The sequence below is a fragment of the Pleurodeles waltl genome, chromosome 1_2 (assembly GCF_031143425.1).
Source record: "Pleurodeles waltl isolate 20211129_DDA chromosome 1_2, aPleWal1.hap1.20221129, whole genome shotgun sequence".
NCBI lineage: Eukaryota > Metazoa > Chordata > Amphibia > Caudata > Salamandridae > Pleurodeles > Pleurodeles waltl.
The window spans coordinates 703,741,833-703,761,309 of NC_090437.1; the positions used below are offsets into that span (position 1 = coordinate 703,741,833).

At 44.9% G+C, this 19,477-nt stretch overlaps 1 protein-coding gene across 1 annotated transcript in view; it reads left to right on the forward strand.

Annotated features, from left to right (window-relative positions):
• The first annotated feature begins 1,011 nt into the window (after positions 1 to 1,011).
• Positions 1,012 to 19,477, forward strand: part of FHDC1 (FH2 domain containing 1) — a 104,081-nt gene continuing 85,615 nt past the window's right edge. The window contains exon 1 of the mRNA XM_069242763.1: positions 1,012 to 1,270. The gene's annotated coding sequence lies outside the window, so the exon portion shown is untranslated. The remainder of the gene's footprint in view (positions 1,271 to 19,477) is intronic.

The window sequence follows — 19,477 nt, forward strand, 5'->3', positions numbered from 1 at the left end:
TTATCATGCCCTCAAATACGAGCTGTGCTGTCTTCATGAGACTTTCCTTTTGTTCTAAAGGCTTTATGTTGTGCCCCTTTAAATATAGCCCATTTAAAACTCTTAGCTGTTAAGGTAGTTTTTCTAGTCGTGATAACTTCAGAAAGATGATTAGGTGGTCTAGGGGCACTATTGAGCAGAGATTCACATCTGCTTTTTTCTCTCATGTCATACCCATCCCCACTTTTTTAGCCCAAAGTTATTTTCCAGTTCCAGAATGCTCAGGGTGATTCTTCTCAACTCAATGTGTTGACCTAACTGGCTCCTTTGAAATAAACCAACACTGCAACTACCATAATGCATTAGGATTGTAAACGAAACCCGCCACTGGCGCCACCTGGTAATGTTAGGTTCTGCTTTGTAAACTGAATTGAAAATGTGCATTACCTGTGTAGAAACAGGCAACTGATTTGACTACCAGCGCATTCTGCAACCTATAGTGTGCTTTTCCTGTAATATACCAGAAAAGCAGAACCGGACAGTAAACAATTAAAATCATCCATTAAGTTGCATCTACTCAATTTTAAGGGTTATAAAATAGCATTTTAGTGATTGTTTCCTGCTTGGTATATTGCCCCTCTTGGAAATGCACGCGAGGAGCGTCTCTTAGTGGGTAGTTTGCTTACGCAGCTCCACTGACCCACAATTGGCGCATTTTGCAATTCTAATGTTGCTGTGTAAATGCGCGAGACGATCGAGAAACGAATATAAGCATCCGCGAGATAAGAACTTTATTGCAGCTTTTCATGATTGTGGGCGGTGTCTTGGGTCAAGGTGGCTTTGTACTTCATCAAAGCCGAGCGAATTTATTTCCCATAGCGTGGGGTGGGATATCAGGTAGAACATCACAGAGGCAGGAGCTTCGAGGGAGGAGCAGTGCTATGGAAGTGAAGGAGGTGTGACTCTTCACTCCCCTGGGGCTTCTGTTTAATCACCTGAGGGGGGAGGCAGCGAGCGCGCCTGCGCAGAGCCTTCCTCCGCTGGAGCTAGTGCAGAGGCGGCCGCGGGTCCTGGATGAGAGCAGGGAGTCCGCGGGGTACACGGAGCGGCGGAATTACAGGAGAAGCAGCAGCAGAGGCGGTGAGGGCAGGACGGTGGTCCCAGAGTCGGCGAGTACTGCGCATTGATCCCAGAAACGGCGAGGGCAGCGCAGTGGTCCCAGAGCCAAGCAGGTGGCGGGCAGCATCTGCGGAGTCCAGTGGACGCCTTGGAGGCAGCCGCGGAGTGCACGGTAAATGCTGCCAGCTACGTTTCCAGGAGAGGGTCATGGGCACGCGGTTTGTATCGAGGAATCCGAGCCACTGCCGGTGTGCAGCCCGGTGTGGGGTGTGTGTGGTGGCGTAGGGTCGGAGTTGGACTTTATTTGGTGGATGTGATTGTGCTATGGAGTGGGGAAAGACAAGTAGCTTAGTTTAGGGTCGGAGATGAGATGGCCTTATTGTGCTATGCAGGCTCACGGGGCTGTTGAGCGGCGTTTGTGCTATAAAGGGTCCATGTGGCGGAAGGGGTGCTGCTGTTCATGGCAATTGATCGTGCTGCTTTTGGGGGTGACCAGCTTTCATTTATAAACTAACACTAAAGAGAGATGGCTTTGGGCATATTACTGTGCCCAAGGAGCACCTGTTATGTCTATGGGGGCACGACACCACATCACCGACTGGGACCTCAAACGCACTCTACCCCATCCCCCCCCACGGCAAGCCGAGCCCGTCCTCCCTGCATCGACGCCATTTAAGGGTCGCAGCTGCGATCCCTGGCTTACCTTTTGCGACCTCTGGCAGCGGTTTTGCGAACCTTAGCCCAAGAGATGGCAAGTTCAGTGTCAGGAACCCAGGGACAGCTCGTCCTTATCGACGCCAGCTGGGGCTCTACTCCTGTCATTTTTTTATTACACTAATAGTGAATTCTGTATTTTTCATTATTAGTGCTATGAAAATGGAGTACAGTTAGCTAGAGTATGCCCTTCTATGACAGGTGCGGTAAGTAAAAAAATGGTTATAAGTGTATGTTGTGTGCCTGCTTGCAGGTGAGTGAAAGTGTGGAGGGGGGGTGGGGGGTGTCAAGGGGCATTTCGATGTCACTTCCGCAACCCCTGGCATTTCGATGAATTGACGTCCATGCCTCACTGCCCTAATGGAAAACATTATGTAGCGCTGACTACTGTGAGTTCAGCGTTTCTTGGAGCGTTATATAGCAGGTGTCACTGTTAAACATCGATGGTATTGCATCTTACACATTCTAACCGGGAAAGGTTTTATCGCATCTCAGAAGCAGCGCTCCCGTCGGGTCCACAGTTCTATAGCGCCCACCTCCCCTTCCCCTGCAGCCGGTGGTCTGGGGGGTCCTGTGTGACTGTGTCCAGCGCTCGGGCGGAGGGCCCTCGGTGTGCTGGGGCCACCGCTGGACGCGATCATTTAGGCAGGTCCAAACGTTGCGTCTACGGTGCCCTCACCCCAAACAAACTCCATTGGTGTACCTTGGATGGGAGGCTAATAGAATGCTAGGGAAGTATTTATTCAGAGAGTCAGGCTGGAGGAGGGGTGGGCATTGAGCTGGATAATCAAGTCACCGTAATCACCAGTGTTTATTAAACTACTGTTTAGAACGGAGTCTACTGGAGACGGACAAGCTAACGATGGCCATACGCGTGTGAGACAAACCGCTGTCATTTAAGTAGGTTAAATAACCGGCTATGTCTGACTTCAATTTAACGATTCGCGGTACATTTTTTTGTCTTTTTGAATGTGTAGAAACTGTTTACTGTATCCGTAGGTTGTGGGTATGCAGGGCTAGGATTGGGGCACTCGGATAGTTTGATGATATTTTGTGGCAGACATGCATGCACCCCGCCCGGGTGAGTTTTCTGGCGCAGTCTGCACCCCAGTCCGGTTTTAACCGAAAGAAGGCTGCGAATGGGTCTTACATCCCATCCATTGGCTAGGGCCTGTCTGGACCTGGCCTTCTCTGCACTAAAATAACGTGACTTCAGTGTCTATGGCAGTAGTCCATCCTATCACACCGCAGCGTTTTAAAATAGGGTTGTGTATTGTCTTTTTCTATCGAAGGAAACTACTGTAGGTGTCTATTTTGTACCTTTCAGCTCGACTGTCGAAATGTTCACGCGTGGGTTAGTGAATGCACGAAAGAGATGGGTTTCAGATATGTGGGGTGGCATGAAGACAGATGAGTCTGGGGCTGAGTTCTCCCGGAAGTGAATTGAATAACATGATGCCCCCACTTCTAGTCTGTGTAGCCTCTACTTGGATTGTGGGCAGCTTTTCGCATTGTAGGGGTACTGTGCTGGGCGGAAGGGGTGAGGGGGCTTCCTTCTCGTAAGTGCGTTTCTTTTACAAACAGTAATCGTGTGGACTCTGTGCGTGACTGGCTCCCAAGCAGTAGTTTCCCTTGTAGAAAATTAATTATTTATTATCGAACGTTTTATATAAGCGCGAGCGTGGCCAGGGCGCCGCTGCACGTGAGGAAAATGGACACTTTATCCCTTGGGTTGATCCTAAAAACAGTTTTAATTTGGGTGCAACGGGACCCTGGACCGCGGTGCACCGCTCCTGATGCAGTATTAATAGCAGTACCCTTGAACAAGGCCCCAGAGGGTGTCAGCCTTAAATGTACACAGGTTCAAATATAATGTATACCGAGAACATAGACAGAAACGAGTACCTGTGCTTTTAAGTGGGGTGCGGTGTGCTTATATGATGAAAGTTAAAATACAAGGCAGTCAGAAATGTGCTTCGTTCTAAAGCAGCGCCATGGTCAAGGTGTATTTACTATATGGCTAAACAGTTAGGAATGCAGGAAAATAAGTATTGGGGAATCTCTCAAATTAAGTTTCAGAGGACATAAATCTATGTAATTATGTGCCGTTTTAAGCACTGTAAACCACGCTGTTATTCGTAATCTATCGCCCTTTGTAAGATTAGAGGCTGTGATGTCCCTACCGGGATTCAGGGAATAAGTCTCCTTTCCCTGTGGAATCTTCCGTCTAAACCCCACCTCCTAACAAATAGATGACCCTGCAGGGCCTCAGGTGGACGGCGTCCTGCACAAATTCCGTTGTGGTTTCTTTTTGCTTGCGACTGGTCCTCTCTCCCACCCGGCCCATTGATTGATTCACTTCTGTGACCAACAGGATTGTTCTCTGTGGCTGTAACTCCCCAACCCCCAAGCCGTGACATACATTGGTCTTTGTTCAGCCCCTAGGGCCCCCTTCTAGGAGCCCCTCCCCCTCTCTTCACACAACTGATGGATGCTAGTCTTTCCTTGGCTCGCTGAGTGGCTACAGGGCTGTGCCCCTTTGGGGCTCCTTCCCGCGATCCGGACAGCCCCACCGCCCCTCCAAGCCCTTTACAGGCTGGTCGGATTTTCCCACGAAGACACAGGACAACCCGTGGCGCTTACACGAGCCCTCGGGGAATTTCATGCGGCTTGTTGGCCTTTTTCAGATCAGGGAAGTAAACAAAAAAATGTGACAGCGGGAAGAGCGCTGTTCCTGCGCGAGGTGAGGGAACGCAAGGGCGCTAGAAGCCCTGGGGCTCGGGGAGCACCAGCAGGACCCTTTATCGTGGTACTTTATGGAGAGGGGGCTTTCTGTGACAGGCCTCGGGCCCGGTGGACCTGTGGAGAACGCTTCTTCTCGAGACCTCCCACAAACTCCCCCGTCTTTAGAAAATCCGTGGGAAATATCATGAATTCCCGATGGGGACTCTCCCGGGTCGTGGAGGTTCGTGCGGTGGGGCACAGAACGTTAGGGTGCAGTTCCAGCCGTTTCCCAACACAACCTTACTGGCACAGATGAAGTGTGCAGTGTTGTGCGAGTCACTACACTCCTAGGTACACAGTACCCCTCTGTCACCTTTTCCGAGCCCATAGTGGGCACGGCCCCTCAGCAGCCTGTCTTCCCACCCACCAGGCCTGCCTCAGCTGGGGGCCCGTGCAGTGGGTGGGCCTGCATCAGCTGGGGGCCCGTGCAGTGGGTGGGCCTGCATCAGCTGGGGGCCCGTGCAGTGGGTGGGCCTGCATCAGCTGGGGGCCCGTGCAGTGGGCGGGCCTGCATCAGCTGGGGGCCCGTGCAGTGGCCCTGCATCAGCTGGGGGCCCGTGCAGTGGGTGGGCCTGCATCAGCTGGGGGCCCGTGCAGTGTCCCATGCAGTGCAGTGGGCCTGCATCAGCTGGGGTCCCGTGCAGTGGGCCTGCATCAGCTGGGGGCCCGTGCAGTGTCCCATGCAGTGCAGTGGGCCTGCATCAGCTGGGGGCCCGTGCAGTGGGTGGGCCTGCATCAGCTGGGGTCCGTGCACTGGGCCTGCATCAGCTAGGGGCCCGTGCACTGGGCCTGCAGCTGCTATAGGCCAGTCCCGGAGTCTGTCGGTGGCAGGTATGTGCTGCCAGGGAGGGGTCGCACTAAAAACAGCACCAGCAATCAATATCGCAGCTGGAGCTGGGCAGGCGACGCCGCTCCCACACACATCCTCGTTCACAGCTAGTCACATGAAGCCTCGTTGTTTGCCTGTTAAGCGGTCACTGTACATACAAGACACGCCCGAGACGACACCCAGTGAATGCCTTCCTCATTTTATTATTTTTTTATTTTGGTATATATTTTTTTCTTTCTCGCAAGTCTGCCCCTCGCCCGAACAGTCAGCAGTGCCATGCCGTCGGCGGGTTGCAATATGCTTTCTTTTCGTTCCCCTCGGGGCTATGCCTTGCATTACCATGTGGACAGTGTGTTTTATTTCCCACCAGGGAGTGACCTACTGCTCTTGTGTTTTTGCCCAAGTATGTTACCAGCTGCAATGATCTGTTTTGGTGATCATTCCCCAAGGGAAGGGCTCTGATACGTTGTTGTTTTAACACGTTTGTGATTTGTGGATTTTTGCTCTTTATTTTTTGTTTCCTATTGCTTACTTAGGGAAACATTTATCAAATATGCACCCGAAAATCTTCGGATTTTCATTAAAATAATGTACGGAATCTTGTTTTCCATACTCTATTGTTCTCTTAAACTGGCTCGAGTCAATGTCTCTTTTTTTTTTTTTTACTTTTTTTTTCTGGGTATTCAAAAATGCCACCCCTCGATATGAGGCAATCTGTAGCTGTGTGAAACCAAAGTCTCCACTTTGCTTGAAGTTGCATTATGCTGTGAATGCCCCCTCTCACCTATTGGACAATGGCTTACTGAAGCAGGTGTAATGTTCCATAGACGTTTTGTTTACGCTTTGCCTTGGCATACACACTGCGTTTAAAGAATGGGGTATTGTTGATTTCTGATAGGGAAGCCTTTTTGTGCGCTATTGTTGAAGTGGGACTGCTGCAGGACAGTCACGTTGTCCTGGATTCCTCCCGGGAACAGGAAAACGTGATATCCTAAATTAATGCTCTGACAACTGGAATTACTTGTTCTTCACGCGGGAGTGTACCTTAGTAGGCAATCACCCATGACAAGGTTGGCAGAGTCGATGTAGCAGCCTTTTTTTTCCTTTTGGGAGGAACCCACTATTTTTGGCACCTGGTAATTTCACAGCCTATGTCTTTCTGGTTTTACATAAACCGACCATATACCCTGGCCAGTGATGCCTCGATTACTTACTGATAATGTTCATTAACGTAAGCCTTACTCGTACCACTAGTAATCTTCATTACCTCCTCGTTCATCTCCCGCATCCTGACAGCGTTTGCTCTCCACACCATAGAAGTCTCACACGCTTCCCCACCCACCAACATGGCTTCTTAATGCCACACCTCCCATCATGCCTCGGAAAAGGCAGCCACTTCACCCTCACTCCTGGCGTTTTCTTTCTGTGACTCGTGTTCATGAAGCCGCTGGGATAACTAAGAATTTTTCTTATTGATATTTGGTAATTGTATTATTGCAGTAGGAGAACGTGCTGTAGCGTTTCCCCGTCATGTTGCGAGCGTGGCGGTCCCGCTCTAGTGGGCTCACGGAAGCGAAAGGGTAGCGCATGATGAAAGTTGTAGCAGTTGCAAGTGGTGCAGTTCTCCTGAAGTGGTTTCTGCTCCCTCTTATCAGAGAAAAGGTGTCACAAACACGGTTATTCACTAATGTGGCCGCCACCCGATTCTAAGATGGCAGAAGTCTGACATGGAGCGTGGCAAGTGCATTAGTATCTGCACTGCTGTGTGGACAGGAGACCCCCCTTGATTCTTGACAAAATACTGTGTTCAAGCCAAGAGTGTTTATTTATCCTGATACCTGTTTGGATTATGGAACAGCAGAATAAGAAGCCTGCTAAGAAGTACCATTTAGAAGAGATGTATGCCCCCAGAGAGATGGAAGAAGGGCAGCTTTTAGCTCAGATACCCACAGGAGGAAGCAGTCAAGGGCAAAATTGCCAAAGGGACATAGATGAAGGAAGTTCATCACCTAAGGGAGAATTTGACATTCCCATAGGCTCCACAAGAAGAAGGGGATTTTTCTTTGTTTGTCCCATATCAGGTGGGAGAACCGGACAGTCTACCTCTTCTTGAGGTATAAGGGTAGTGCTGACAAATGGGAAGAAGTTGATAGGCGCAGTTTCTTGTTCAGGAGATAACCGTTGCAAGGTTTTGTGGAGGGGTGATTACTTTTTGATCTACCTCTCTACCGAAAGATCTGCTGAAACAGTGAGCCTTGTTTACTGTTGAAGATGGTGATCGTGCCTGCTTGAGTGAGACAGTGGTGCAGAAAGTCTGGAGATTTCGCAATGGTTATGGATGTGAAAGCAACCAAGAGCTTCATTCCACAGGTCAAATTCAAAATGATGTCCCTGCAAACAATGTTAAAGTTCATTAAAACTTTAGACTTTTTAGCATCCTTACACCTCTTGGACGCATCCCTTCATGTACCGGTACATTGGGTGTCACAGAAGTATCTTCGGTTGCTGTGTGAGACTACCATTACCAGTTCCAAGTTCTACCCCTTGGGTTGGCATTTGAGGAGTGTCTTTGCCAAGGTAGTGTGTAAACAACACAAGGATGCCCTTAAATGCTCACGAGGGCCAGGGTAACCGTGCTTAATTGTGACAGTTGTCTTGTGGGACTCACTTCAAACAACATCTCAGTCATGTAATTACTTGTGTTCGACAAACTTGGACTTCGCACAGTGTCTTTTCTATATGATTGTATGAATATTCACTGTTTGTTTGAGGACTTTCAGTTGCACTATATTTATTCACTGTTTATTTTGCTGTGTATGTAAAAATGCAAATTGAGGATTTGTGGAAACCAGGTGGAAAGTGTCCTGTACTCATTCTTGTATAATTCTATAAGATATGAATGGGATGCTGGTATATTGCAGACATAATTGAGTTAAATACCTTGAAATTACACATGAAGTATTCATAGAAGGGAGTCCAATGGGACAATTGTTGCAGTCTACAAAGGTATTGGCATCACTGGTGGGGTTGATCCATGGAAAAGGGATTTGTTCTTCCCATACTTGACTGACTGGTTGATTTTTCCCCCACCCCTCCTGTAGGGCTTATCAGCAAGTGCAAGACTAGAGTAGTTTTGGAGAACTATTTCTACACATGGAGAATGTCATGAATCGGATAATGTTCTCATCCAGTTGGTGCTAATTGAAAGCAGTCTAGTTGGTTAACGAGCTTGGGTTGTTCCACAAAGGTGGCTGGACTTATTGAGCCGTCTAGACTTTGGTCAACATTAAAAACCTACTCTAGACATTTACAGCACTTTGACAGGTGGTGTGGAACCAGACATTTGAACCCTGTTTTTAGTGACTCAGTTTCAGGATTAGAATTTTGTGGATGGATTCCGAGTAGGACTTGCAGTCTCCACGCTGAGTGCCCAGTGGGCTGCTATAAGAGCTTTTCAGAGCACACACCTGTAAGTTTTGGTTTCCTTTTCACCCAGGCTGTTAAAACATTTTCTGTAAAATCTTAGTTATTCATTCCCCTCTTCATCCTTGGGACCGTCCACATGTGTTTCAAGCACTTCAAAAAGCCCCATTTGAGCCAGTGGGCTCTGTGAACTTGAGATATATTTCTTATACCACTTTATTATTGGTATCAATCTCTCCAGGAAGAGGACTGGAGAACTTGGAGCCCTCTTGCGATTAGTTCTTTACGATTTTTTTCTTTTCTTTCCCTGGACAACGTAGTTTTAAGACCTAGTCTGGATTTTGTACCAAAGGTGCCCGTGGTATTTCATTATTCGAGTGATGTTGTGTTGCCAATGTATGTGCCTTTTCTCTCTTTTCATGAGTAGGAGTTGGATACCCTTGATGATCAAAGGGCCTTGGACGTTTATTTTTAGAGAATGAAACCTTTTAGAAAGTTAGATTTCCTGCTTACTTTTGGTTCTTTTGGGATGGGGATGCTCTGTCCCTACACTAAGAAGATGGTGGAAGCAAGCCGTTGTAGTGTCCTGTGAAAGTCAGAGAGTCCCTGTCCACTTGGTCGGGAGGACAACAGGGGGTTGAGGCTTCATGGGCTCCTTTTGAAGGGGGCTTTAATGTCTGAAATTTGCGAAGTGGTCAATGGGCTAGCTTACAATCCTTTATGAAGCATGGTAGACCGCAGTTAGGGGCTATTGCATACTCTTCATTTTTGGTACTGCAGCTCTGGATGCAATTTTGGAGTTTTAGAAGAGAATGACGATTACCGACCTGTGATAGAACATCTGCCCCACGTTCAGATGGCTTGCAGTTAAAAATAAAGTTCCCTCTCTAAAAAGGTGTGGCTTTTTTAGCGTCCCAGTTGTGAGCCAACCAGCTGACATGGATGCATGGATTAGTCAGTCTTCATTGTTACTGGTGTTTTCTATACAGTTTGCCTGTGAAGAAGCAATTCTGAAGGCTCTTTCGTGAGGCTTGTATGGGCTCCATGAGGCCAAAGGTTAGGATGACATTTAAACACTTCCTACAAGCAGAGAACTGACAGAATCAAACTTCTATGGATTGTATCGTGCTAGTTGATGGGTGAGTCTCTTGGCCAGATCGGTGGAGTAATCGACTGAAAGTTCTCCATCTTTAGATGAACAGGAGTCCTTGTTTTAGGCCCTCGGACCCTCCTAACTTATTTTCCAACACACATTTTGAAATTGAACATCGACCCTGTTTGATTCAGCTGCAAGTCAACGTTTAAAACATTTCTGCTGTTTCCCTGTATTAGTTAGTGAAGACATTATTTTAATACATTTTCCTAGCAAAGTTTCTGTGTAATTGTTTTAAAAATAGAGTTCTACATTCCTTACTGCAATTTGCAGTCTTTGTAAAATGAAAGATGCATTCATAATTACGCACTTTGCCACAGTACTAACAAACGGTGGACTTATAAACTTAAAGCAATCATTTTGCATGTTCATTACGTCACCATGTTGATACATACATTTTGCTCATTCCTAAATGGCCAGAAGTTGAGCAGCGGTCATTTGCACTGATCGCGATGTTACTCCAATGCCAGCAAACTCAGTTCCATTCTAGCATACTGGATCTTTTGATCATTCAGAAATAACCAGGACGATGATGTGCTATTCTGCTGTTTGCTATTCTTTCTGTTTCCATATATTGCACCTTTATTCCACTGTTAAAAAATCATAAGATATACAATACAGCATTTGCCATAGCAACTTTATAACAATAGCTGTCATCATGAGTATTTTTTTAAAGGTGATGTGCGTGCTGTACTGACGAATTGCAGAGCATTGAGGCTTTTTACTGAACAATCCAGCATCCACAAAACACATTTTTTTTAAACGAAATGCCTACAAGAAATCCAACAATAATGATACCAGCATAATCAATTTTAAAAATTCCAAATTAAAATGCTTGCTAGGTGGCAGTGCAACAAGAAAAGTTTTTCCCTGGCTTTTTGTTAAAATCCAAGCTTTTTCTATTTGGATTCTTAAATATCAACCTAAGAACAACAAATATAACTTCAGTATCAAAAGTAACCAATTATACTTCAACCACAATATTTAGAATCTCATAAATATTTAATAAAATAGGCTTAAAATACTATTGACGTTTGTTGATACTCATTATCCATTCCACTAGCTACATCATCCAAAACTTTTAGTCTAAAAATAACACAATACACAATAAAAATACTAAAAAGGTTATTGTGATGATGTAGTGTTTTGGTGGCTTTTTGACCTTTATCTCACATTCTTCCGGCCAATAGCTGGATTAAAACCATTGATTCTTTCCAAGAGTTTATATCATGTATATTGAAGGTGTTGTGCTTTTATCGTCCGTCACCCATGCTAATACAGTCTGTTTCTTTCCCAATGAGATAAAAAAAAAAAAAAAAACACTTGCCCTGACTAGGATTGTGGGCCCTACTTGGACAGAGGTCAAACCTCTGTCAACTTGAGACCCAATTTCTAACAACTAATAATAAAGACGTTTTTTTATAGCACGCAGCCCAGATTTCACGTGGATAAACGGCAAGTCTACTGTTCTTTTCCTGCCCCAAGCAAGACCACCACTATGATACTGCAAATTCTACCGCCAGTAAGTTGCTCCTTAAAGCAGCCTTTTCAATTACCTCTCTATTTGGTGCTGTTCACACAGCTTATATCTGCTGATTTACGAACCGACAAAAGTCCTGCAGGCTGCCAATACGTTGCCTCCTGCTTCTCCCTGAAGTCAGGGTCCCACAGGAACTGTCATATTAATTTATTTATCTATGTATTTTATTTATTCCTCTTTTTTTTTTTTTTCTTCTTCTTTTTTAAGAAAGGAAATAGAACAAGGCCAATAGCTAAGAGCCCATGATCTACGGAGGCACATTTCTAAGATAAATGCAGTAAAACACATTTCTAAGATAAATGCAGTAAATAAAACCTGTAATTAAATAATAATAGTAACAAAGTCCAATATACGGGGTCATGTAATAATTGAAGACTAATCTACACATGAATACGTACTTAAAATCACCTAGAGCTTTGCAGGTGTGGAGGGTTCAAAGACCTTCAAGACCATGGTAGGATTGTAGGGTGCTGCCTAATGATCTCCTTATATTTATGATATATACCAAGGTTAAAAGAAGTGGTTGAATGACAACAGACTATAAAGGCCTAATGAGCTATGGATGTATCTTGAGCCTGAAGCTCACTCCTCCATCTATTTCCTACACTTAGCTGCCACTTTAAGAAAGGAAAAAACTCTATTGCAGACATCAGGGCTGCCTAGAAGCTGAAGATGAACTAACATGTTCCTGCACGTTTGGTCCCCTAAATGGTTTGTGATTGGCTTTAGGAAAACAAAGGGAAAAATCTGAAGAATTTCCCCCAAAAATATAAAATATGTCAGTTTGTTCAGACAGCAAATCACATGGGCAGACTAATGCGAAAGAACCCAAAGAGCTTTGAGCCTCCGAAAAGCGCAACAGTCACCACACTGTGCAAGCCCTAAAACGGAAGAGAAGTGATTTCTTTCAACTAGGAGCTCTAGGGTTAAATACATCCGACTCAACAGGTGCTAAAATCATAATATAATCTCTAATGGAACTTTGGCCGAGTTCAATGTACAGTCTCTGAGATTGACAAAGTTGTTAAAAATTGAACTAACCTCCTGTTTGTCAATCTTAGGGTGGAAGTTGCATCAAACATGTCAGACAAACTTAATTAATTTAAAGTCTTGGAAATGTACCCTAACGAAGGAATTAATAAACCCTTTTCTAATTTGAGACAATCCAGCATAATGCTCCTGTTTGAGCTGGCCTCGCTGTTGCCCCAAATACTAACACAAAGCAAAAGTTGGGCCAGATTTGCTTGATCGGATATATATAGTGTAAGCTTAACTCTAAACGGATAGCAAAATGGGAACTGGTGGGGGGAGATGAACGAGCAGCCTACATATACGATTTTCTTCTGTCTGTAGGGAGGTAACATTATGTTAGCCCCAAACCCCTGCACCACACAGAGCTGCAGAGACGCACTGAGAATTTTATTTATATATATATATATATATATATATATATATATATATATATATATATATATATTCAGATAGGGAGAAAAGATTCTCCCCCCACCCCCACCCCCCTCCTCAGGCCTGTGGTCTGGGGGAGAGGGGCTACTACTACAACTGACCTGCTGAGCTTCAGGTGCGAGTTGTTAACCTGGGGCTGCCAGGAACCTCTGGAGTCAGACAATGCCTAGGTAACAAAAATTGCTTTCGCTACCTAGGGATTGGCTACTGGTCGATAGTTTGGAAACACTTTTCCTTCTTGAGTTACATGTCATGAAGGAAGGAGAAACTGGTAATCAAGTCTAAAGTACTCATAAAAGTCACAAAGGACTCCACCAATATGCAAAGTGCTCTCGGAGGGGTCCGTGCCATAAGTACTGTGTCATCTGCATAGAGTAGTGCTGAGACTGATGAATTTACCTTCCTCGGGTTATCACTGGTGGCATTTGTAAAGAAAGAACTCGGGTTCTTGATGAATATGATAAACAACAGCAGTTGCAAAATGCAACATTGATGCACCCCTTTAGCTAAGCAGAAGATGTTTGACATTTCTCCTGCCAGGCCAAATCTAACTTTAGCAGCTAGATTCTTATGGAGAATTGGCAAAAGGTTCACTGGTGCAACCTCAACACCCCAGATCTAACAGCTTCAACCAGGGTTTAGTCTTGTTGTGCAATCAAATGCTGTTGATAGGTCAACAAAAGCCAGGTACAGTGGGCAGTGCTTGGCAATGATGTACTTTGAGTTTTAATTGTTAGAATGTTCCACCAGCAGCCCTTGACTGTTGACTTTTCTTGTTTAGATATCAGGTTATTAAGACCTATTGTCTAAGGCAGTGGTTTCCAACCTTTTTACTTCTGTGGACCCTCACTTTACCATTACTGGAACCCAGAGACCCCCACTGAATCATTATTGGAATCGGGGACCCCCCACTGAGTCACTATGGAAAGCTGGGAACCTAATCTGTTAATATTATTTAATTTTCTAAGCAGTCACGGACCCCCCAGGGGTCCCTGGACCACAGGTTGGGAACCACTGGTCTAAGGCATTAAAAAGTATAGATATAGTGGGCTGTGAATCGATGTTTGTTCTTGATTAGATTACTTTCTTATCCATATCATTTTCTTGCTTCCAATTTGATGGCTTTCACCCTAATTCTTTCTTGTCCTTCTGGAGCATTTCTTCTTTCTATCTTTTGTTCATATGAATTGTGAGTTTTCACTGCTTACTTTCTGTGAACTTGTTTTTATATAGCACCCAGTAAGAGTGCATGTGTGTCCTTGATCTGTCCCTTTCTCCTGAGTGTTGCCTGTCCTTCACTCCTCTGCCCTCATTTGCTTTCTATGTGGCTCTCCCACTCCCGGCGCATCCATTGCTTACCCCACTCATCTCCGACCCACTCAGTTTTAAAAAAAATATTAAATCACCCCACTGATGTGGTGGCATTTCATTGCTTCCCCCACATCCTCTGCTCCAGCACTGCTCCCCCACCCCTTCTTGTGTGTGTTTTAATAATTTAAATATTTATTTTTTTAATGTTACAGTTCAACCAGACCTCCACTAAAAAGTGTATCAGCTAAGCCAATGGGTCTTCACTGGCAAGGCTGATTGGCATTGCCGATGTTTGTTAAAATTGCCAGTCTAGAGGCCTGATGTTTGAACTTTCTGGCAACATCTTGGTGACTCCTCCATAGAAGCAATGTCTGCTTCATTTACTTCCTTCTCGCTTGTGGTGGTTGTAACCATCTGGCGTTACGTTGTTGAGGCACAGCAAAATAGTTGTACTAAGCGGTTGCGTAAACTTTGTCAGATTCATCCTTTTCGTGCTCTGGTTCATTTTGGTGCTTGTCTACCAGCAGAAAAGACCAGACATGTGATCCACCACTGGACACTTATTTGCTTTTAAATATATATAGATTCACGATTGACGGTGGCATCCCGTGCAATATAGTGCATGGTGTGTCCACGTATGGGTGTGTATCCCTGTGCTTTTTACACGTCGTTAAACTTCCTCTGGCACATCAGATAGTTGAGCATTTTGGTGTGTTTGGGTGGTGACGAAAATCGGGAGCACACCAGGAGGCGTAGTTCACCTATTCCCAACACAGGCTGCACAGTTGAAGGAGACAAAAGTTGCCCTGTACGCAAAGTTTGATTAAACCCAAGGGGTCATAAACGCCACCTTATTCAAAGAGTGGACAGTTGTTGGAGGCACGAATTTCAGAGCTGGTTAAAACCTGCCGTAGGTGCCTGCATGCACCTGTTGTGCCACCCTGTATTCTGTGCTGCAGTTTCCATCCACGACACCCAGTCTGTGTTATTGGTGTGTTATGCGACAGGTGGTTGTCGAGGTCCGTGATGCCTTTGATGTCTTAGAAGCTTCGCCTCGCCCCACCCCCTCCTTCAAGTAGTAATCTGCTTGTTTTCACTGACTCGCAGAAAGCAATGGGCCTGCCACACCTGTTTCAGCATTTTCGATCTGTCCTGTCAATTTTAAGGTCACAGAGCAGACCTGGCTGTCGTGCCGGTGCAACGGAGCCCGTCGTTTTAGAAGTGAAAAGCGGCATCGTTTCAGTGTGACTCTGAAGGATGTACCAGTGGTTCATTTGTGCGGGTGGCAGGCTCTAGTGCTCATTTTGGAAGACCTGGACATACTTTTCACCGAGCAAGATACACAAAGGCAGAAGAAGAAGAAATGAGGGAGAAAATAAAGACAGGAAAACGGTGACGAATGGTAAATTCGGGGTTTGAGCTAGAACGTGCAAGAATGAGATGGAGAGGGGAAGTGGGGGCGTTGGAGATAGAAACTGGAATCGAGGCAGCCTTGGGATTCGGCAGATCTGGCATTCGTCAGAGGCTCCGAATAAAAACTCTGTCATTTGCACTTTTTTAAAATATCTTGTGACAAATTAAACACGGTTGACACCACCAGCGTTTTTTAAGCTTATGATAGGATGCCTGACTAGACATTGTTTTGCTTGCCTCCAATTTTCTAGTGTAAGTGTTGTATTTCTAAGCAAGGGAATTACAAGGCTATTGAAGTCTGTGGTGGGAAGCACGTGCCCTGAAATTGGGCATTTCAACGAAAACTGATCAGGATAACACTGGCATTTAAACCCCTCTTCCTGCATCACTGTTTGTGTGCTACAGAGAGATCCCTTGGATGATGTGGGTGGCCACACAGTGTCAGACGGGTATATTTAGCGAAGCTGTCCATGAAAGGTGCCACCTTTTCCCCATAGTGGTGCATTCCATCTCTGCTTTCATGGGCTGTGGACTCAGCAGTTGAAGAACCAGGCTTTAACATTAAACTCTACTTTAACTCCTACTTTCTGTTGAAATGTCTTGCATGGTCTCTTTACTGCAGGTTCAATGGAGACCACAATGTACAGATTTAAGTGCCCCCCCCCATATTTGGTGACCTAATCACTGCTCGGGAGAACCTGCATTTTTTTTCTTTAACTTTCACCTCCGGACTCAGCCTTTTGTGGCTTGTAAATGATTTTGCTCCATTTAACAGATCTGTTATTTGCTTCAATCATAGGGAATTTTCTTTCAGCTCTACACACGTCTTTCTCCAGCCTGGAACTTCTAAGGGGAATTACAATACCTGAGAATCAAATATTCTATTCAACCTAAACTTAAGTGGCCTTATCAAAGCTTTACATTCCTTCAAATACAGTCCAGAGACTGTTCAAACACTACGATTAGTGCAGTTACAGAGCACACACTCCCACTGGAGTGCTGTCTAGGTGCTGTTAACAGACGATAATTATTTCTGAACTCAATAGTGCTTAATTATCGAGCTTTGATAGATAAAAGGCTGACCAAAATTGCCAGGATTTGAACATGTGGCTGTGGGTTTGCACTGCTCTCTGCACCTACAACCCAATCTTGCCCAAACACATTCAGGCAATTCAGTTTTTGCTGTGGTGTCACTTTACCTACCCAAAAGCCTCCACTCCCATCAAGAGTTTTTCTTCTCAGCTTTACTGTGTAGCCCCCACTCGAGCTCCAGCTCATGTATTTTTCCACAGGATGTACATGTTTGAGCTGATAGAAAAGTTAACCAAACACACTGGGACCCTCCCAGTGATCCAATTGCTGAAATGGAAAATAACATTCACAGTAAACATTTCCTAAGCCAGTAAAATATTTGAAATAAATTCATGTGAGCATTCTCAGATTTCCTGACTAATGGTTGCAAAGGTAAAATTAGTTTCATAGCACAGAGTAAAGGCGTGATTAGGTCTCGCCTACAGACTTCTTTGAGCTTCCTGTTGTCTAAATACCTATAGTATAGGATACTAATACTGTGGATTTGGGTCAGTGCATCGCTCCTCATCAGTTTGCTTCCTGTCAGTCTCATTTGCTTGCTTCTTATTCAATAGCTTTCCTTCCTCTCCTTGAGTTTCCCACTCCTGGAGTAGAGCTTATTTACCTTCCTTTTGATTCCCTGACTTGTATCCTTCCAGGGCGGGCATTAGGGAACTAGGTATTTATTTTTCTTAAGCACTACATGGGAGTGTGTGTGTGTTTTCTTTCACCCCTGTGAGCAGCTTTAACCCTCTCATCCCCTAACCCCATCCGCCACCCCCCCCCCCCCAGTACTTGGCAGCATTGATTCTCTTCTCCCCCACCCCTCAAACCGCCCGTGAAGCTTTTTTTTTCATTTTTGAAAAAATAAAAGTAAACCAAATTACCACTGCAGAATCATGGCACACATGACACAAGCGTGCTCTTGCATCATACCACTGGGCTGGCCATTTTGACTATTTTTTTTTTTTCTGCCAAAGATGCCTGGCATTGGCAACTCCAGCTGTTTTTTCCTTTACTACGGAAGTTGTTCAGCATCGGCAAAGAGCACTGGTAGTCAAAGATTTGGGTAATACCTTTCAAAGGTGAGATCTATTGGCTTTGTCTGCACTTCTTTCTGACATGTAATTTATAATCCTTGCTATATAGGAAAGCTACTCTTTAAGGGAATTGATCAGAACATGGGATTTAATCTCATAAAAAAATACTTCACTTCCTTTTTTATGCCTCCTGAAGAGCGTTGCTAATTATGAAGCAGCTGGAGATGAGATGTTAGTCCTTAATTGTGGGCAAATGAAAATTTAAGATGGCTAGTTGTTCATCACTTAGGAGGACCATCATTTTATGGACAGTAATCTCTGATAGCCACCTCTTGCCTATGTTGCGCAAGGACAAGTATAGGGCTTTGCCAGAGACAAGCTAGCACCACCTTGATCACACTGGCTCGAGGACACACAAGTTACTAACACTGCACTATTCCCAATTCTCCAATTGAAGGCGTCTCTTCTATAGAGGAACATAATCTTGTGTTCCATAAGTTATATCGCCTTTAGTGTTTCTCAGTATATGCAGTATACGTGATTGCATTTTTATTGTTCAGTGTGGAAAGATGGGAGGTGAGGTGTAAATACCAACACTCCATGGTGCAATGTTGTATATATTGGGGTAGACGGTTGGCGGTATCTTCGGTTGGTGTTGGGCTTTTTGAAATGATGCCTAAACTCATGGCGTAGGACGCATTTAATGAATTAATAGTTTGACCTGACAAACCATTTGAGAGTCTAGTTTAGGTAGATCGTTTTACCTCCTCCTGTTTTTTCTTTGTTTTAAATTTTTTTTTTTTTATTATAGATGTATGGATACTTTTTTCCCCAAAAAACTATTTGTTGGAAAGAGTTTGCATAGTGCATGATTTTCAGATCAGTATGAATCAATGTTGCATTTTTGACCATTTGCAAACTAATGTTGGTTGCAGGGTGTATCAGTGTATCTCGTCAGTATATGCTTATGTTCTTTTTCTACCATTGGGTATGGTTGTAGATGCAGTTTGTTTTTACTAAGAGAAGAGGAGGGTTGTAGAGCTGGCGATTTCCACCTGGCTTATGGTGGATTTTGTCATTAAAACTTAAAGTTTCTGGAGCTTGAAAAGGAGTCTCACCAACACATTCTTAGTTTTGGAGTTAACCCCAGACTGTACAGAGGACAGCTAATCGCTGCCTAGTGTCGGTGTTCTTTCTGCACGTTTGTGCATGTCCATAAGCCCCCCCCCCCCCCCCCCCCCATGCCTCCATTGTATTACTTCTTGTCTTATTTACGATATTCTTTAGTGCTTTCTTTCTTTCTAATGATATTCTCTTAGTTCTTTAGCAGGGATCATTTTTGTTTTTTACTTTGACAGGTTTCTTGGGTCCCGTGACCCAGGAAGCGTTTAGGGGCACACCTAGTTGTTTCTAATATTTCGGAGCATTGTTGCCTCTCTTTTGAGGAAAAAGGCTAACAATTGAGGGCAACCAGTGGATTGATATCACTGAACTTCAAATTGTCAGGTCTCGCTACGTAGAGTTGGGCTTCTCCACTCTGCCCGGGAATTCAGTGCAGATCATGCTGCAAAGTGTGTGGGGCAATCCTCACCCCAGCACCCCAGCACAGGAGGTGGCAGCTGCTGGCAATCCCAGCT